We start from the raw sequence: 15,921 nt of genomic DNA on the forward strand, positions 1-15,921 counted from the left end.
AGGATTGTGAAGAAAAGCACCATGGAGCATTGTGATGACCAGGGCCTTCGAGCAATGTGATGAAAGGGGTCATGTAGTATTGTGATGAATGTGGTCATGGAGCATTGTGATGACAGGGATCATGGAACATTGTTATGACAAGTGCCATGGATCATTGTGATGACAAGGGACATGGAGCATTGCCGTGACAAGTGCCATGGAGCATCATGATGAAAGTGTCATGGAGCATTGTGGTGACAGGGACCATGGAGCATTGTGATGACAGGGGGCATGGAACATTGTTATGAATGGGGTCATGGAGCATTGTGATGTCAGGGGTCATGGATCACTGTGATGGCAAGTGTCATGGATCATTGTGATAAAAGGGGTCATGGAGAATGGTGATTAAAGGGGCCATGGAGCATTGTGATGATAAGGACATAGAGCAATGTGATGACAATGATCAAGGAGCATTGTGATGAAAGGGATCATGGATCATTTTCATTAGAGGGGTCATGGAGCATTGTGATGACAATGGTCATGGAGCATTGTGATGAAATGTGTCAGGGAGCATTTTGATGAAAGGTGCCATCGGGCATTTTGATGACAAGGGCCATGGAGCATTGTGATGACAGGTGTCCTGGAGCATTGGGATGGCAGGGGTCATGGAATATTGTGATGAAAGGGGTCATGGAGCACTGTGACGACAATGGTCATGAGCATTGTGATGAAAGGTGTCATGGATCATTGTGATGAAAAGGGCCTTAGTTAGAGGCAGTGTCAGGGCCTAAGTTAGGACTAGCATCAGAGCCTTTGTTAGGTACAGTGTCAGTGACTGAGTTAGGTGTAGTGTCAGGGCCTTAGTTAGGGACAGTGTCAGGGCCTGCATTAGGACGAGCCTCCAGGCCTCAGTTAGGGACAGGTTCACAGCCTCGGACCTAAATTCAGGGCCTCATTTAGGGACAGAATCAGGGATTTAGCTAGCATAAGAGGATCTACAGCTGAAAGCAACCTGAACACCACCACAAGCAGATGCAGAAGGGAACCATGCACGCTCCTATGAAGGAATATTCCACAGCAGTTGAGTACATTTTGTTTAAAGTTAGTAACACTATAAAAATTATGTTTTGAAGAAAACTATATTCAGAAGATGAAAGAATCTCGTTCTAAAGAATCTCTTTAGCTAATCTCGACATTAGCTAAAGAGAAGGTTAGGTTAAGGTCTAGGTATAGTGTCAGGAAATGACCTAGGGATAGTGTCAAGACCTTAGTTACTTAGAGCATCAGGGCGTAATTTAGGACGAGTGAGTGTCAGGGCTTCGGGTACGGACAGTGTCAGAGCCTGACTTCGGGAGAGCGACAGGGCCTGAGTGAGGCCTAGCGTCAGGGACTTAGCTAGGGACAGTGTCAGGGCATGACTTAGGAGCAGCATAAGAGCCACGGTAGGATCAGCCTCAGGGGCTATGTTAAAGATATTATCAGGGCCTCTGTTAGGGACAGCTTCAAGGCCTCACTTAAGGATAGCATCTGCGCTTCCTTAGGGAAGGTTTCAGGACCTTGCTAAGAGATGGGTCAAGATATTAGCTCAGGATAGTGTCAGGACTTTAGATGTTGACGGCAGCAGGGCATTAGTTAGGGACAGTATCAGGCCCTGACTTAGGACGAACATCGAGGCCTTAGGTAGGGACAGGGTCACAGCCTCAAGACTAATTTCAGGCCCTTAGTTAAGGACAGCAGCAGGGCTTTAGTTAGAATAAGAGGCACGACATTTGCTAGGGACAGGGTCAGGTTACGGTCTAGGGATAGTGTCAGGAAAGGACCTAGGCATAGTGTGAAAACCTTAGTTAGTGAGAGTATCAAGTCCTTATTTAGAAACAGTGTCAGGGCTTCAGGTAGGGACAGCATCAGAGCCTGACTTAGGGAGAGTGACAGGGCCTGAATGAGGCCTAGCATCAGGCCCTTAGCTGAGGACACTGTCAGGGCATGACTTAGGAACAGCATCAGCGCCTCTGTTGGATCAGCTTTAGCGTCTTAGTTACACACATGATCAGGGCCTGAGTTAGTCACAGCGTCAAGGCCTCAGTTAGGGAAAGCTTCAAGACCTGAGTTAGGGACCGCCTCAGTTCTTAACTTAGGGATAGCGACAGGGCTTTCTTAGGGACAGTGTCAGGAACTTGGTTAGAAATATGTCAGCATACTAACTCAGGCTAGTGTCCAGTTTTTAGTTATTGCTGACAGCAGGGCCTATATTAGGGGCAAATTCTGGGCCTTACTTAGAGACAGTGTCAGGGCCTGAGTTAGGACTAGCATCAGCGCCTTTGTAAAGTACAGTGTCAGGGACTGAGTTAGGTGTAGTGTCAGGGCTTTAGTTAGGGACAGTGTCAGCGCCTCAGTTAGGATGAGCCTCCAACCTCAGTTAGGGACAGGTTGACGGCCTCGGGACTAATTTCAGGCTCTTAGTTAGAGACAGCATCAGGGATTTAGTTAGCATAAGAGGCTCGACAATTGCTAAAGACAAGTTTAGGTTAAGATCTAGGGATAGTGTCAGGAAATGACCTAGGGATAGTGTCAAGACCATAGCTAATTAGAGCATCAGTGCCTAATTTAGGCCCAGTGTCAGGGCTTCAGGTAGGGACAGAGTGTTAGGCTGACTTAGGGAGAGCGACAGGGCCTGAGTGATGCCTAGAGTCAGGGCCTTAGCTAGGGACAGCGTCAGGCATGACATAGGATCAGCATAAGGGTCTCTGTAGGATCAGCATTAGGGTCTTAGTTAAAGACATTATCAGGACCTCTGTGAGGGACAGCCTCAGGGCCTCACTTAGGGACAGTGTCAGGGCTAACTTGGGAGAGTTTCAGGACCTTGGTAAGACATGGGTCAGGATATTAGCTCAGGATAATGTCAGGACTTTAGATAGTGGTGGTAGCAGGGCCTAAGTTAGGGACAGTGTCAAGGCGTTAGTTAGGAGTAGCGGGCCCCTAATAGGTCCAGTGTCAGGTCCTCAGTTAGCAATAGTGTTAGGGCCTTAGTTAGGGACAGTGTCAGGGCTGGAAGTAGGTCGAGCATCCAGGCCTTAGTTCGGGACAGTTTCACGGTCTTGGGACTAAATTCAGTGCCTGAGGTAGGCACAGCCTAAGGGCTTCAGTTAGCATAAGAGGCAGGACATTAGCTAGTGACAGTGTCAGTTTAACATCTAGGGATAGTGTCAGGGAATGACCTAAGGATAGTGTGAAGACCTTTGTTATGGAGACTCTCAGGGCCTTATTCAGAACCAGTGTTAGGGCTTCAGGTAGGGACAGCATCTGAGCCTGACGTAGGGAGAGCGATAGGGTCTGAGTGAGGCCTAGCATCAGACCCTTAGCTGGGGACACTGTCATGGCATGACTTAGGAGCAGCATCAGGGCCTCTGTTGGATCAGCCTTAGGGTCTTAGTTAAAGACATGATCAGGGTCTGAGTTAGTCACAGCATCAAGGCCTGAGTTAGTTAGGGAAAGCTTCAGGGCCTCACTTAGGGACAGCGTCAGGGCTTACTTTGGGGCAGTTTCAGGACCTTGGTAAGACATGGGTCAGGATATTAGCTCCGCATAATATCAGGAATTTAGATATTGATGGTAGCAGCCCTTAGTTAGAGACAGTGTCAGGCCCTGAGTTACGACTAGCATCAGAGCCTTTGTTAGGTACAATGTACGGGACTGAGTTAGGAGTAGAATCAGGACCTTAGTTAGTGACAGTGTCAGGGCCTGATTAAGGGAGAGTGACGGGGCCTGAGTGAGGCCTTCCGTCAGGGCCTTAGCTGGGCACACTGTCAGGGCATGACTTTGGAGCAGCATCAGCATCTTTGCTGGATCAGCATTAAGGTCTTCGTGAAATACATGATCAGGGCCTGAGTTAGTCACAGCTTCAAGGCTTCAGTTAAGGAAAGCTTCAGGGCCTGAGTTAGGGACAGCTTCAGATCTTCACTTAGGGACAGCATCAGGGCTTACTTTGGGACAGTTTCAGGACCTTGGAAAGACATAGGTCAGGATATTAGCTCAGGATAATGTCAGGACTTTAGATACTGATGGAAGCAGGGCCTTAGTTACAGACAGTTTCAGGGCCTGAGTTAGGCCTAGCATCAGAGACTTTGTTAGGTACAGTGTAAGGGACTGAGTTAGGAGTAGTGTCAGGGCCTTGCTTAGGGACAGTGTCAGGGTCTGAGTTAGGCGTACTGTCAGAGACCTAGTTAGGGACAGTGCTAGGGCCTGAGTTAGGATTAGTGTCACGGCCTTATTTAGGACCAATTTCAAGGCCTTAGTTTGGACTAGCATCAGAGCCATTGTTAGGAATCGTATGAGGGCCTGAGTTAGGCATACTATCAGGGCCTTAGTTAGGGACAGTGTTAGGGCCTGAGTTAGGACTAGTGTCAAGGCCTTATTTAGGACCAGTTTTAGGGCTTTAGTTTGGACTAACAACAGAGCTTTTGTTAGGTATCATGTCGGGGCCTAAGTTAGGTGTAGTGTCAGGGCCATTGTTAGGGACAGTATCAGGGCCTGACTTAGGAGAAGTTCAGGACCTTAGCCAGCGAAAGTGTCAGGGCCTTAGTTAGGGACATTATCAGGGTCTGAATTAGCAGTAGTGTTAAAAGTCCTTAGAGAGGAGAGTAAGGAGTAAGTCAGGTCTCAGGCCCTGACACTGTCCTTAACTAAGGCCCTGACACTACTCATAACACAGGCCCTGATGTGATTCCCATCATAGGCCCTGATGCTGGTCTTAACAAAGACCCTGACACTGGCCCTAACTAAACCTATGAAACTACTCTTAACTCAGGCCCTGACACTCTCCCTAACAAACCTCTGACACTACTCCTAACTCAGGCACTGACACTGTCTCTAACTAAGGCCCTGACAATACTCCTAACTCAGGCCCTGACACTGTCTCTAACTAAGGCCCTGACAATACTCCTAACTCAGGAACTGACACTGTCATTAACTAAAGCCCTGACACTATTCATATGTCATGCCCTAACACTAATTCTAAATTATGCCCTGGCAATGTCCCTAACTAAGGGCCTGACACTATTCCTAAATCAGGCACTGATACAACACCTAAGGAAGGCCCTGACATTACTCCTAATTCAGGCCCTGAAAAGGTCCCTAACTAAGACCTACACAACTCCTAACTCGGGCACTGACACTGTCCCTAAATAAGGCCCTGAAACTATTCCTAACTGAGGCGCTGATACAAAACCTAACGAAGGCACTGATGCTACTCCTAACTAAGGCCCTGACACTACTTCTAACTCAGGCAATGACACTGTCCCTAACTAAGGCCCTGACACTACTCCCAACTCAGGCAGTGACGCTGTCCCTAACTAAGGCCCTGACACTACTCCTAACTCAGGCACTGACAGTATCCCTAACAACGGCCCTCACATTACTCCTAACTCAGGCACTGACGCCATCTCTTAGTAAGGCCCTGAAACTACTCCCAACTCAGGCACTGATGTTGTCCCTAACTAAGGCCCTCACACTACTCCTAACTCAGCCTCTGACACTGTTCTTAACTTAGGCCCTCACACTACTCCTTACTTAGGCACTGACATGCTCCCTAAGGCCCTTAGACTACTCGCAAAATAGACACTGAGACTGTCCCTAAATATGCCCTGAGAGTACTCCCAATTCAAGCACTGGCACTGTCCCTAACTAAAGCCCTGAGACTACTCCTAACTCACACCTTGACATTGTCCCTAACTAAGGCCCTGCCACTATTCCCAACTCAGGCACTGACACTGTCCCTAACTAAGGCCCTGACACTACTCTCAATTCAGGCACTAACACTGTCCCTAACTAAGAACCTGTCACTACTCTTAACTCAGGCCCTGACACAGTCCCTAACAAAGGCCCTGACACTACCCCAAACTCAGGCACTGACAGTGTCCCTAACTCCGGCCCTCACACAACTCCCAACTCAGGCACTGCCACTGTCCCTAAGTAATGCCCTGACACTACTCCCATCTCAGGCACTGACGCTGTCCCTACTAAGGCCAAAACACTACCCCCAACTCTGGCACTAACACTGTCCCTAACTAAGGCCCTGACACTACTCCCAACCCAGGCACTGACACTGTCCCTAACTAAGGCCCTGCGCTACTCCTTACTTAGGCACTGACACACTCCTTAACTAAGGCCCTGAGACTTCTTCTACCTCAGGCCCTGACACTGTCCCTAACTAAGGCCCAGATACTACTCCCAACTCAGGCACTGACACTCTCCCTAACTAACCCTTGACACTACTCTTAACTCATGCCCTGACACTGTCCCAAACAAAGACCCTGACACTATTCCCAAATCAGGCACTGACACTCTCCCTAACTACAACCCTGACACTACTTCCATCTCAGCCACTGACACTGTCCCTAAGGCCCTGACATTACTTCCAACTCAGGAACTGACATTGTCACTACCTAAGGCCCTGACCCTATTCTCAGGTCAGGCACAGACACTGTCCCTATCTAAGCCCTGACACTATGGCCAACTCAGGCACTGACACTGTCCCTAACTAAGGTCCTGACATTACTCCCAACACCGGCACTGACACTTTCGCTAACTAAGGCCCTGAAACTACTCACAACTCAGGCACTGACACTATTCCTAACACAGTCACTGACACTGTTCCTAACTAAGGTCCTGAGACTACTCTTAACTCAAGCCCTAACACTCTCTGTAACTTAGGCCCTGGCACTACTCCCAAATCAGGCACTGACGTGTCCCTAACAAAAGGTCTGACACTACTCCCAACTCAGACACTGACACTCTCCCAAATTAAGGCCTTGACACTACTCTTAACTCAGGCCCTGACACTGTCTATAATAAAGACCCTGACACTAATCCCAACTCAGGCACTGACACTGTTCGTAACTAAGGCCGTGACACTACTCCCATCTCAGCCACTGACACCATCCCTAACTATGTCCCTGACACTACTCCCAACTCAGGCACTGGCACTGTCCCTAAAAAGACTCTGATACTACTCCCAACACAGGCACTGACACTCTTCCTAATTAAGGCACTGACACTACTCCCAACTGAGGCCCTGACATTGTCACTAATAAAGACCCTGACACTAATCCCATCTCAGCCACTGACACTGTCCTTAACTAAGGCTCTGACACTACTCCCAACTCAAGCACTGACACTGTCCCTTTTAAAGCCCTGACACAACTACCAACACAGGCACTGACACTTTCGCTAAGTAAGGCAGTGAGACTACTCCCTACAGAGGCACTGACCCTGTCCCTAACTAGACCCTGACACTACTACCAACTCAGGCACTGACACTGTCCAGATCTACGGCCCTGACATTACTCCCAAATCTGGCACTGAAACTGTCGCTAGCTATGTCCCTGACACTACTCACAACTCACGCCCTGACACTGTCCCTAACTACCACTCTTACACTACTCCTAACCCAGGCCCTGACACTATTCCTAACACAGTCACTGACACTCTCCGTAACTTAGGTCCTGAGATTACTCCTAACTCACGACCTGACGTTGTCCCTAACAAAGACACTGACTCTAATCCCAACTCAGGCACTGACACTGTCCCTATCTAAGGCCCTGAAATTATTCACAACTCAGGCACTGACACTGTCCCTTACTAATGCCCTGACACTACTGCCAACACAGGCACTGACACTGTCCCTAACTAAGGCCCTCATACTACTCCTATCTCATGCCTTGACACTGTCCGTAACTTAGGCCCTGACACTACTCCTAATACAGGGACTGATACTCTCCCTAACTAATGCCCTGAGACTACTCCTAACTCAGGCCCTGACACTGTCCCTAACTAAGACCCTGATACTACTCCCAACTCAGGCTGTGACAATGTCCCTAACTGAGGCAATGATACTACTCCAAACTCAGGCACTAAGGCTCTGGATCATTGTGATGACAAGGGTCACGGAGAATTGTGATGACAAGGGCATGGAGCATTGTGATGACAAGGGTAATAGAGCATTGTGATGACAGCAGTCATGGGGCATTGTGATGAATGTTGTCATGGTTCATTGTGATGACAAGGTCGTGGAGCTTTGTGGTGACAAGGGCCACGGAACTTTGAGATTACAAGGGTCATGGAGTTTTGTGATGACTGGGACCATGGAGCAATGTGATGACAAGCGCCATGGAGCATTGTGATGACAGGGGTCATGGAGAATTGCGGTGACAAGTGGCATGGGCATTGTGATGAAATGGATACAGCAAAGTAGTGATTAAAGGGTTCATGGATCATTGTGACTACAGGGGACATGGAACATTGTAATGACAAAGGCCATGGTGCATTGTAATGAGAGGTGTCATGGAGCATTGTGATGACAGGGGTCATGGAGAATTGTGATAAAAATGGTCATTGATGTTTGTGATGAAATGCACCAGGGAGCATTGTGATGACAAGGGTCATGGATCATTGTGATGACAGGGGTTATGTAATATTGTGATGAAAGGGGTCATGGGTCATTGTGATGACAGGGGTCATGGGCATTGTGATGACAAATGCCATGGAGCATTGTGATGAGAGTGGTCATAATGCATTGTGAATGAGAGGGGCCATGTAGAAGTGTGATGAAAAGTGTCATGGAGCATTGTGATGACATGGGCATGGACCATTCTGATGACAAGTGTTTTGGAGCATGGTGATGAAAAGGGCATAGAGCATTGTGATGACAGGGGTTATGGAGCATTGTGGTGACAGAGGGCATGGAGCATTGTGATAAATTGGTTACTGGAGAATTGTTTTGAAAGTGGACATGGATTATTGTGATGACAGGGATCATGGAGCATTGTGAAGACAAGTGTCATGGAGCATTGTGATGACAGTGGTCATGGAGCATTGTGATGACAAGGGCCATGGAGCATTGTAATGATAGGAGTCATGGGGCATTGTGATGACAAGGATCATGAAGCTTTGTGGTGAAAGGGGTCATGGAACATTGTGATGAAAACGGCCTGGAGCATTGTAATGACAAGGGTTATGGAGCATTGTGATGACAATCCACATGGATCATTGTGATCAATGGGGTAATGGAGCATTGTGATGAAAGGGGTCATGGATCATTGTGATTAAAGTGATCAAGGAGCATTTTGTTGACAAGCACCATGAATCATTGTGATGAAAGGGGTAATGGAGAGCTGTGATGAAAGGAATCATGGATCATTGTGATGAAAGGGGTCATGGAACATTGTGCTGAAAGTGGTCATGGATTTTTGTGATGACATGCGCCAGAGATCATTGTGATGCCAAGGGCCATGGATCATTGTAATGACAGTGATTATGGAACATTGTGATGAAAGGGGTCATGGCTCATTGTGATGACAAGGGACCTGGAGCATTGTGATGATAGAGGTTATGGAGCATTGTGAGAAAGGGGTTATGGGGCATTGTGATGAAAGTGGTCATGTACCATTGTGATGACAGGGATCATGGAGCATTGTTATGACAAGCGCAATGGAGCATTGTGATTATAGGGGTCTTGGAGCATTGTGATTAGAGTGGCCATGGAGCATTGTGATGACAGGGTGCATGGAACTTTTTGATGAAATGGGGCATGGAGCATTGTGGTGACAGGGGTCATGGAGCATTGTGATGACAAGGGTCATGGACATTGTGATATAAGGAGTCCTGGAGCTCTGTGATTACAGCTCCATGATGCTCATCACAATGCTCCATGGTCCCTGTAATCACAGTGCTGCATGACCAGTTTCATCAAAATGCTCCATGACCCCACTCATCACAATGCCCCAAGACCACTGTAATCACAATGCTCCATGGATTGTCATCACAAAGCTCCATGACCCCTGTCATCACAATGCTCCATGATCGCTGTAATCACAATGATCCATGACACCTTTCCTCACAATGCTCCAGGATGCCTTTCATCACAATGATCCATACCAGTTGTCATCACACCCTTGTTATCATAATGCTCCAATGCGCTTTTCATCACAATGCTTCATGACCACTTTCATCACAATGCTTCATGACCATTTTCATCCGAATGCCCCATAGCCATTGTCATCACAACGCCCCATGACCCCTTTCATCACAATGCTCCATGACCCCTTTCATTACAATGTTCCATGCCCCCTGTCATCACAATGCTACATGATCCCTGTCATTACAATTCTCCGTGACTGCTGTCCTCTCAATGTTCCAGGACCATATTCATAACAATCTTCCATGCCCCCTGTAATCACAATGCCCCATGACGCCTGTCATCACAATTCTCGATGAACCTTGTCATCATAATGCTCCATGCCGTTGTCATCACCATGCTCCATGGCCACTGTAATCACAATGCTCCATGCCCTTGTCATCACAATGCTCCAGAACTCTTGTCATCATAATGCTCCATGCCCGTGTTATCACAATACTATATGACACTTGTCATCACAAAGCTCCATGGCTATTGTCATCACCATGCTCCATGGCCCCTGTCATAACTGTGATCCATAATACCTTTCATCACAATGCTAGATGGACACTGTCATCTCAATGCCCAATGACACCTGTCATCACAATTCGCCATGGCCCATGTCATCACAATGCTCCATGACCCGTGTCATCACAAGGCTCCATGACCCCTGTCATCTCAATGCTCCATTGCCTTTGCATTCACAATGTTCCATGGCCCCTGTAATCACAGTGCTCAATGACCCCTTTCATCGAAGTGCTCCGGTACCTCTTGCATCACAATGCTCCATGCCACTTGTCATCACAATGCACCATGCCTTGTCAGCACAATGCTACTTGGACACTATAATCAAAATGCTCCATGATCTTGTCATCACAATGGTCCGATCTCTTCTCATCACAAGGCTCAATGCCCGTGTAAACACAATGCTCCAAGACCACTGTCATCACAATGCTCGATGAACCATGTCATTACAATGTTCCATGATCCCTGTCATCACAATGCCCCGATCTCTTCTCATCACAAGGCACCATGCCTGTGTAAACACAATGCTCCACGACCACTGTCATCACAAGCTCGATGACCCATGTCATCACAATTCTCCATGCCCTTGTCCTCACCATGCTTCATGACCCTTCTCATTACAATCCTGCATGATCCCTGTCATCACAATTCTCTGTGACCACTGTCATCACAATGCTCCATGGCCTTTGTCATCGCAATGCTCCATGAACCCTGTCATCACAATGCTCGATGACCCTTGTCATCACAATGCTCCATGCTGTTGTCATCACAATGCTCCATGACCCCTGTAATCACAATGCGCCATGCCCTTGCCATCACAATGCTCCAGAACTCTTGTCAGCATGATGCTCCATGCCCGTGTCATCACAATGCTCCATGACACTTGTCATCAAAATGTCCCATGGGTTTTGTCATCACAAGGTTCCATGGCCCCTGTCATCATAGTGCACCATGGTGCCTTTCATCACAATTCTAGATGACCACTGTCATCACAATGCTCCATGACACCTGTCATCACAATGATCCATGATCCCTTTCCTCACAATGCTCCAGTACCCATTTCATCACAATGCTCCATGTCACTTGTCATTACAATGCACCATGCCCTTGTCAGCACAATGCTCTAGATCACTTCTCATCACAATGCTCCATGATCCTTGTCATCACAATGCTGCATTATCCCTGTCATCACAATTCTCCATGACCGCTGTCATCAGAATGCTCCAGGACCATTTTCATTACAATGCCCCATGACTCCTGTCATCACAATTCTCCATGGCCCTTGTCATCACAAAGCTCCATGACCCCTGTCATCGCAATGATCCATGACCCCTTTCCTCACAATGCTCCAGTACCCCTTTCATCACAATGCTCCATGCCCTTGTCAGCACAATGCTCCTTGGCCCCTGTAATCAAAATGCTCCATGCCCTTGTCATCACAATGCTCCAGGTCTCTTCTCATCACAGTGCTCCATGCCCGTGTCAACACAAGGCTCCATGACCCCTGTCATCTCAATGCTCCATGGCGTTTGCATTCACCATGCTCCATGGCCCCTGTAATCACAGTGCTCAATGACCCTTTTCATCGAAGTGCTCCAGTACCTCTTGCATCACAATGCTCCATGCCACTTGTCATCACAATGCACCATGCCTTGTCAGCACAATGCTACTTGCCCACTATAATCAAAATGCTCCATGCCCTAGTCATCACAATGATCTGATCTCCTCTCATCACAAGGCTCCATGCACTTGTAAACACACTGCTCCAGGACCACTGTCATCACAATGCTCGATGGTCCATGTCATCACAATGTTCCATGATCCCTGTCATCACAATGCTCCGATCTCTTCTCATCACAAGGCTCCATGCCTGTGTAAACACAATGCCCCAGGACCACTGTCATCACAATGCTCGATGACTCATGTCATCACAATTCTCCATGCCCTTGTCCTCACCATGCTTCATGACCCTTCTCATTACAATGCTGCATGATCCCTGTCATCACAATTCTCTGTGACCGCTGTCATCACAATGCTCCATGGCCTTTGTCATCACAATGCTCAATGAACCCTGTCTTCACAATGCTCAATGACCCTTGTAATCACAATGCTCCACGCCATCGTCATCACAATGCTCCATGGCCCCTGTAATCACAATGTTCCATGCCCTTGTCATCACAATGCTCCAGAAATCTTGTCATCATAATGCTCCATGCCCTTGTCATCACAATGCTCCATGACACTTGTAATCACAATGTTCCATGGTATTTTTCATCACAATGCTCCATGAACCGTATCATCTCCATGCTCCCTGACCAGTGTCATCACAATGCCCCATGACACCTGTCATCACAATGTTCCAAAGCCCCTCTCATCCAAATGCTCCACGATCCCTGTCAGCACAATGTTCTGAGACTTGTCATCACAATGGTCCATGACCCCTGTCATCACAATGTTCCCTGCCCATGTCATCACCATGATCCATGTCCCCTGTAATCACAATGCTCCATGCCCATTTCATCACAATTCTGCAGAAATCGTGTCATGTCAATGTTCCATGACCGTGACATCACAATGCTCCATGACCCATGTCAGCACAATTCTCCATGCCTCTTGTCATCACAATGCTCCATGGTGCTTTTCTTCAAAATGCTCCAGGACAACTTTCATCACAGTGCTCCATGCTCCCTATCATCAAAATGCCCAATGCCGCCTGTCATCACAATGCCCCATGACCCCTGTAATCACAATGCTCCATGGCCCTTGTCATCACAAGGCTCCATGACCACTGTCATTGCAATGATCCATGACCTCTTTCCTCACTATGCTCCAGTACCCCTTTCATCACAATGCTCCATGCCACATTTCATCAGAATGCACCATGCCCATGTCAGCAGAGTGCTCCTTGGCCCCTGTAATCAAAATGCTCCATGCCCTTGTCGTCACAATGCTCCAGGTCTCTTCTCATCACAATGCTCCATGCCCGTGTCAACACGATGCTCCATGCCATGTCATCACAGTGCTTCAAGAACCTTGTTATCACAATGCTCCATGACCTTTTCATCACAATGCTGCATGATCCTTGTCATCACAATGCTCCATGACCACTTTCATCGCAATGCACCTTGACGACTGTCATCACAATGCTCCATGGCTCCTTTCATCACAATGCTCCATGACTCCTGTCATCACAATATTCCATGACAGTTGTCATCAAAATGCTCCATGACCCCTGTCATCACAATGCTGGATGACCCTTGTCATCACAATGATCCATGACCCCTTTCCTCACAATGGTCCAGTATCCCTTTCATCACCATGCTCCATGCCACTTGTCACCACAATGCACCATGCCATTGTCTGCACAATGCTCCTTAGCCCCTGTAATTAAAATGCTCCATGCCCTGTCATCACAATGCTCCAGATCTCTTCTCATTCCAGTGATTCATGCCCATGTAAACACCATGCCCCATGACCCCTGTCACCACAATGCTCCCTGGCCTTTGTCATCACAATGCTCCATGACCCCTGTCATCACAATGCTAGATGACCCTTGTCATCACAATGCTCCATTCCATTGTCATCATAATGCTCCATTTCTCTTGTCATCACAATGCTCCATGGTGCTTTATATCACAACGCTCCAGGACAACTTTCATCACAGTGCTCCATGCTCCTTTTCACCACAGTGCTCCCTGGCCTTTGTCATCACAATGCTCCATGACCCTTGTCTTCACAATGCTGCATGATCACTGTCATCACAATGCCCCATGACCCTCTCATCACAATTTGCCATGGCCCTTTTCATCACAATGCTCCATAAAACGTGTCATCACAATGCTCCAGGACTCTTTTCATCAAAATGATTCATGACCACTTTCATCACAATGCTCCATAACCCATGTAATCACAATTCTGAAATCACATTGCCGCTGAAATCACATTGCTCCATGATCCCTTTCATCACAATGCCCCATGAGCCCTGTCATCACAATGCTCCATGGCCTTGTCATCACAATGCTTCATGAATCTTGTCATCACAATATTCCATGTCCCCTGTCATCACAATTCTCCATGACCCTTGTCATCACAATGCTGCATGATCCCTGTCATCACAATTCTCCTTGACCACTGTCATCACAATGGTCCAGGATCATTTTCATCACAATGCTCCATGCCCTCGTCATCACAATGCTCCTTGGCCCCTGTAATCACAATTCTCCATGCTCTTGTCATCACAATGCTCCAGAACTCTAATCATCGTAATGCTCCATGCCCGTGTCATCACAATGCCCCATGACACCTGTCATCACATTTCTCCATTACACTTGTCATCACAATGCTCCAGGGTGCTTTTCATCACAATGCTCCAGGACAACTTTCTTCACAGTGCTCCATGCCCCTTGTCATCACAATGCCCAATGCCCCCTGTCATTGCAGTGCCCCATGAGCCCTGTCATCACAATGCTCCATGGCCCTTGCCATCACAAAGCTCCATGACCCCTGTCATCACAGTGATCCATGACCCCGTTCCTCACAATGCTCCAGTACCCCTTTCATCACAATGCTCCATGCCACTTATCATCACAATTCACCATGCCCTTGTCAGCACAATGCTCCTTGCCCCTGTAAACAAAATGTTCCATGCCCTTGTCATCACAATGCTCCAGATCTCTTCTCATCACAATGCTCCATGCCCGTGTCAACACAATACTCCATAACCCCTGTCTTCACAATGTTTGATGACCCATGTTATCACAATGCTCCATGCCCTTGTCATCACAATGCTTCATGAACCTTGTCATCAAAATGTTCCATGACTCCTCTCATCACAATGCTCCATGACCCTTGTCATCACAATGCTGCATGATCCCTGTCATCACAATTCTCCATGACCGCTGTCATCACAGTGCTCCAGGACCGTTTTAATCACAATGCTCCATGATCCCTGTCATCACAATGTTCCATTACCTATGTATTTACAATGCTCCAAGGCCGCTGTAAACACATTGCTCCATGATCCCTTTCATCACAATGTTCCATGACCACTGTCATCACAATGCCCCATGACGTCTGTCATTACAATGCTCCATGGCCCCTTTCATCACAATGCTCCCTGAACCCTCTCATCACAATGTTCCATGACAGTTGTCATCAAAATGCTCCATGACCACTGTCATCACAATGTTCCCTGCCCTTGTCATCACAATGCTCCATGGCCCCTGTAATCACAATACTCCATGCCTTTGTAATCACAATTCTCCAGAACACTTGTCATCATAATGCTCCATGCCCGTGTCATCACAATTCTCCATGACACTTGTCATCACAATGCTTCATGGCCTTGGTCATCACAATGCTCCATGGCCACTGTCATTATAGTGCTCCATGATACTTTTCATCACAATGCTATATGACCACTGTAATCACAATGCCCCATGACATCTGTCATCACAATTCACCATGGC

General features: G+C 47.6%; 1 long non-coding RNA gene across 1 annotated transcript in view; it reads right to left on the reverse strand.

Moving 5' to 3' along the window:
* The window catches only part of LOC309631589, a 54,114-nt gene that overhangs the window by 15,461 nt on the left and 22,732 nt on the right, over nt 1-15,921 (reverse strand). The window contains exon 2 of the long non-coding RNA XR_014246388.1: nt 14,280-14,303. This is a non-coding gene — a long non-coding RNA (uncharacterized lncRNA). The remainder of the gene's footprint in view (nt 1-14,279; nt 14,304-15,921) is intronic.

Source organism: Balaenoptera borealis (genome assembly GCF_965194805.1).
Source record: "Balaenoptera borealis genome assembly, chromosome: 7".
NCBI classification, from domain to species: Eukaryota; Metazoa; Chordata; class Mammalia; order Artiodactyla; family Balaenopteridae; genus Balaenoptera; species Balaenoptera borealis.